The sequence below is a fragment of the Chamaea fasciata genome, unplaced genomic scaffold (genome assembly GCF_029207755.1).
Source record: "Chamaea fasciata isolate MVZ Bird 193981 ecotype frontalis unplaced genomic scaffold, bChaFas1.0.hap1 SCAF_25, whole genome shotgun sequence".
Lineage (NCBI taxonomy): Eukaryota > Metazoa > Chordata > Aves > Passeriformes > Sylviidae > Chamaea > Chamaea fasciata.
Genome location: NW_027094110.1, coordinates 2,265,761 through 2,271,078, shown reverse-complemented (window position 1 = coordinate 2,271,078; position 5,318 = coordinate 2,265,761). Strand labels below are relative to the sequence as shown.

At 58.5% G+C, this 5,318-nt stretch overlaps 2 non-coding genes across 2 annotated transcripts; one reads left to right on the top strand and one right to left on the bottom strand.

The window, feature by feature from the left end:
* Positions 1–3,446: 3,446 nt before the first annotated feature.
* TRNAK-UUU (transfer RNA lysine (anticodon UUU)) lies at positions 3,447–3,519 on the top strand. Its single transcript has one exon. It is a non-coding gene; the product is annotated as a tRNA-Lys (tRNA).
* Positions 3,520–3,699: 180 nt separating this feature from the next.
* Positions 3,700–3,772, bottom strand: TRNAK-UUU (transfer RNA lysine (anticodon UUU)). Its single transcript has one exon. It is a non-coding gene; the product is annotated as a tRNA-Lys (tRNA).
* Between the last annotated feature and the right edge of the window lie 1,546 nt (positions 3,773–5,318).

Genomic DNA, 5,318 nt, shown 5'->3' with positions numbered 1-5,318 from the left:
CAAACATCATGGGAAAAAAAAATTAAAATAAAAAAAAAATAAAGCAGCCCACAGGAGATTTCATTTCTGGAGGCACAAATGCATCCATCAGTCCCAAATCCAGGGAATTCGACCCTCTGGAAGCAAAAAAAGGGATGCAGGGAGGACTGGGATCATCCCAAGGATTCTGGGAGGACTGGGATCATCATCCCAGGGCTGCAGGGAGAGCAGGGATCATGCCAGGGTCAGTCCCCGGCCTTGCGCAGCCCTTCCCATCCTGGGGAATCCCAGGGAATCCCAGTGAATCCCAGTGAATCCCGGTGATTCCTGGTGAATCCCGGTGAATCCCAGCATGGAGCACCTGCTCCCACTGCAAGACTGCCCAGCTGCAGGCCTGGAAGGGAAGGGATCCTCTGGATCCTCTGGATCCCCTCTGGATCCTCACCCCAGCCTCCCTCTGGAATTTAGGAGGGCGCTCCGGAGGCGAGGAGGTGGGGCAGGTTATCCCGGGAATTCCGGGATGGGCAGGTTCCCTCACCCCGCAGCTCCCTGTTATCCGATCCCTGCGGCCCTGGGAAGGCAGGGTTGGTTTTCCTGGGAATCCCAAGCTCCAGGAATGATCCCTCTCCGTTATCCCATTCCCTGCAGCCCTGGGAAGGCGGGGTTGATTTTCCCGGGAATCCCAAGCTCCAGGAATGATCCCTCCCCGTTATCCCATTCCCTGCGGCCCTGGGAAGGCAGGGTTGGTTTTCCCGGGAATCCCAGGCTCCAGGAATGATCCCTCCCCGTTATCCCATTCCCTGCGGCCCTGGGAAGGCAGGGTTGGTTTTCCCGGGAATCCCAGGCTCCAGGAATGATCCCTCCCCGTTATCCCATTCCCTGCGGCCCTGGGAAGGCAGGGTTGATTCTCCTGGTCACGCTGGTGCCGGCCCAGGCGGGCGCGGATCCCGGGAACAATCCCGGCCTCTCACACAGCCCCAGGGAGCCCACGGAGCTCCCCCAGCCAAAGGGAGCAGCTCCAAACCCCCGGGATTTGTCACCCAGCAGCGTTCCCGGCCTTTGGGACGCGCAGGGATCCCGCCGGCATCCTCACAGGAGCCGCCCGCCCCGAAAAGCGCGCGGGTTTTAGGGCTGGGATTGAGCTGACCCTGCTCGGCCTCGCACCACGGCTGGCCTGTCCCTGTCCCTGTCCCTGTCCCTGTCCCTGTCCCTGTCCCTGTCCCTGTCTCTGACCCCTGATCCAAAGGGGGCCATCCCTGCCCAGGGCAGGGGCGTGGGGACCAGAGGCTCCAAAACCCAAACCTCAAAACCCAAAACCATTCCAGGAATCTCTGATCCCTGTCCCCATCCCTATTTCCACCCCCCATCCCTATTTCCACCCCCCATCCCTATTTCCATCCCCCTGTCCTTGTCCCCTGGGGGCCATCCCTGCCCAGGGCAGGGGGGTGGGGACCAGAAGGTCCAAACCCCAAACCCAAAACCATTCCAGGATTCTCTGATCCCCGTCCCCATCCCTATTTCCATCCCCCATCCCTATTTCCATCCCCCTGTCCCCAGCCCTGTCCCTGACCCCCCCATCCCCTCCCCCCCAGCCCTGTCCCCTGTCCCCAACTCCGCCGTTCCCTCGGGCTCCATCTCATTGTTCCGCTCATCCCAACCCCCCCAAATTCCCGAGGGGACATCCCGGGACCCCCCCCGAGCCCTCCCCGTGCCCCGGGAAGGGGCAGCCCCGCGTTCCCCCCGCCCGCAGCTTTTGGGCTCTTCCCGCTGCCCCCCGCACCAGCCGCAGCTTTTGGGAAGCGCGGGCAGGACCGGGGTGGGGAGAGTACGGACACACCGGACCTACGCTTGAACAGAAAATATCATTCTGTAAAAACAAAAAAAAAGGCAAAAGGCGGGGGAACTCCGGGAGGGGGCGAGCGGAGCCCCCCGGCGCGGCCCTACCTGCTCCGAGCGGCGGCGGCGGCGGCGGCGGCGGGGCCGCGGCTGCGGGAGGAGCCGGGGGATGCGGGAGGAGCCGGGGGATGCGGGAGGAGCCGGGGGATGCGGGAGGAGCCGGAGGGATGCGGGAGGAGCCGGGGGATGCGGGAGGAGCCGGAGGGATGCAGGAGGAGGAGCCGGGGGGTGCGGGAGGAGCCGGAGGGATGCAGGAGGAGCCGGAGGGATGCGGGAGGAGGAGCCGGAGGGATGCAGGAGGAGCTGGAGGATGCGGGAGGAGGAGCCGGAGGGTTGCGGGAGGAGCCGGAGGGATGCAGGAGGAGCTGGAGGATGCGGGAGGAGGAGCCGGAGGGATGCAGGAGGAGCTGGAGGGATGCAGGAGGAGCTGGAGGATGCGGGAGGAGGAGCCGGAGGGTTGCGGGAGGAGCCGGAGGGATGCAGGAGGAGCTGGAGGATGCGGGAGGAGGAGCCGGAGGGTTGCGGGAGGAGTCGGGGGATGCAGGAGGAGCTGGAGGATGCGGGAGGAGCTGGAGGATGCGGGAGGAGGAGCCGGAGGGTTGCGGGAGGAGCCGGAGGCGGTGGACAATGGCGGGCTCGGAGCGGGGCGGTGCGGGGACATCTCCCGGTCACCGCTCGCATTGCACAGAGCCCGGCCTGGGGTCCCCCGGTGTCCCCCGGTGTCCCCCGGTGTCCCCCCGAATGTCCCCGGGATGTTCCACATTGCACAGAGCCCGGCCTGCGGTCCCCCGGTGTCCCCCGGTGTCCCCCGGTGTCCCCCCGAATGTCCCCGGGATGTTCCACATTGCACAGGGCCCGGCCTGGGGTCCCCCGATGTCCCCCCGAATGTTCCCTGCCACCCTCCGCACTGCGCAGAGCCCGGGCCGATCCCTGTCCCAGCACTTTTGGGGTGCTGGGACACCCCACAGCCCCCGGTGGGACCCTGCTGGTCCCCAGAGCCCCCCAGCGGGGTGGGGACACGCTGCCAGCACAGCAGCCCGACCCCGGGGGCTGCAGGGGGAAGGGGGCAGACAGTGGGGGGCAGAGGGCGGTGCCGGTATTGGGGGGCAGACTGTGGGGTACGAACACTGGGGTCCAGACAGTGGGATGCAGATGGGGGTACAGATAATGGGGTGCGGCCAGTGGGGTACAGGCAGGGGGGTGCAGATGGGGGTGCAGATAACGGGGTGCAGACAGTGGGGTGCAGATAATGGGGTGCAGATGGGGGTACAGATAACGGGGTGCAGACAGTGGGGTGCAGATAATGGGGTGCAGATGGGGGTACAGATAACGGGGTGCAGACAGTGGGGTGCAGATAATGGGGTGCAGATGGGGGTACAGATAACGGGGTGCAGATGGGGGTACAGATAACGGGGTGCAGACAGTGGGGTGCAGATAATGGGGTGCAGATGGGGGTACAGATAACGGGGTGCAGACAGTGGGGTGCAGACGGGGCACAGGAAAGGCAGTCCCTGCAGCCACCCCGCCCCTGAGGAGAGTGATATACCGGCAGCGCCGGCTGTGGAAGCAGAGCCCGGATAGCTCAGTCGGTAGAGCATCAGACTTTTAATCTGAGGGTCCAGGGTTCAAGTCCCTGTTCGGGCGACTCTCTTTTTCCCATGGATTGTTATTATTTTTTTTTAATTTCCTGCCAGGATTGCCCGCAGACGCAGCCGGGACCCTCGGGCGGGCAGCGCCGGCCGTGCCGCGGGTGTAAGAAAGGCGTTTTTTGGGGGGGGAAAAAAAAATTAATAAGGCAGCGAAAAAATAGAGGAAAAACGCGAACGCCCGAACAGGGACTTGAACCCTGGACCCTCAGATTAAAAGTCTGATGCTCTACCGACTGAGCTATCCGGGCTCTGCGTATCCAGCGCACTCAATGCTTTTATCACCGCACAGCGGGGCGGCCGCTCCTGGCTTTTCCCAGGGATTTCCCTTCCCCCGGAGCCAAACACGTAATTACACAAAATATTCTAATTATTTCTGTCCGAGTCGGCCACAAACCCAGCACGTCGCACCGGGCTTTGCTGCGGACGCCCAGCGGTTCCGCTTTGGTCGCTTCCCTGGGCCGGGATTAATTTGGAATTTTCCAAATTTTCCCAGTTTGGAAGGGGAGTTCTGGAAATAATTCAGTCCAGCCCCGTGACAAGGTGACCTGGAGCAGGTGATTCACGAAAATGTGGGCTCTATAATGAATAGAGCTGGATATTGTAATGCCCAGGTGGATATTCTGACATCCAGGTGGATTTTCCAGTGGATATTCTGACACCCAGGTGGATTTTCCAGTGGATATTCTAATGCCCAGGTGGATTTCCCAGTGGATATTCCAACGCCCAGGTGGATTTTCCAGTGGATATTCTGATACCCAGGTGGATTTTCCAGTGGATATTCCAATGCCCAGGTGGATTTTCCAGTGGATATTCTGACACCCAGGTGGATTTTCTAGTGGGTATTCCAACGCCCAGGTGGATATTCTAATGCCCAGGTGGATATTCCAACGCCCAGGTGGATTTTCCAGTGGATATTCCAATGCCCAGGTGGATTTTCCAGTGGATATTCCAACGCCCAGGTGGGTATTCCAACGCCCAGGTGGATTTCCCAGTGGATATTCCAACGCCCAGGTGGGTATTCCAACGCCCAGGTGGATTTCCCAGTGGATATTCCAACGCCCAGGTGGATATTCCAACGCCCAGGTGGATTTCCCAGAGGATATTCCAACGCCCAGGTGGATTTCCCAGAGGATACTACCACCTCCAGGAGAACACCCCGGTGTCCAGCTGGGTATTTAAAGGGAGCCAGCTCACCTCTGGGACACAAGAACCTCGACCATTCCGCCGGCTCAGCGCCGTTTTCCCGGCCACAACGCGGACTTTGGGATTTCCTCCACCCTCGGGGCCCGGTAATTCATTCCGGGGCGCCCTTGGCTCAGGGAGCTCCTGCTGCCTGCCCCGCCGACCTGGAAAAACACCAAAATCTTGCAGCAAAGAACATCCCCACCGGAGATTATTATTTTTTCCCAGGCGTTTTCTTATGATTTTCGCTGATGTTCATCAGCAATCATTATTGTTGAACTTTACTTATCGGAATTTGTCATCTCGCATAAAATATTACGTGACGCAAAATATTACGTGACACAAAATTCTATTAGTATTTATTGTTTAGTATTTATAGTGTTTAGTATTTATTATATATAGTTTTATGCATTTATTATTATGATTTTAATTCTTTTCTAAATTAAAGTTTAAAAGAATTTTTTTTTAAATTTAAAGGGTTTTTTTACCTTTTTAATATTTATTCCTATTATTTATTCCTATTCTATATTTCTGTTATTTTTTTTTTAATTTTTAAATTTTATTCATTTTATTTCTATTTTATATTGATATTACTTCTTTTATTTTTTATGT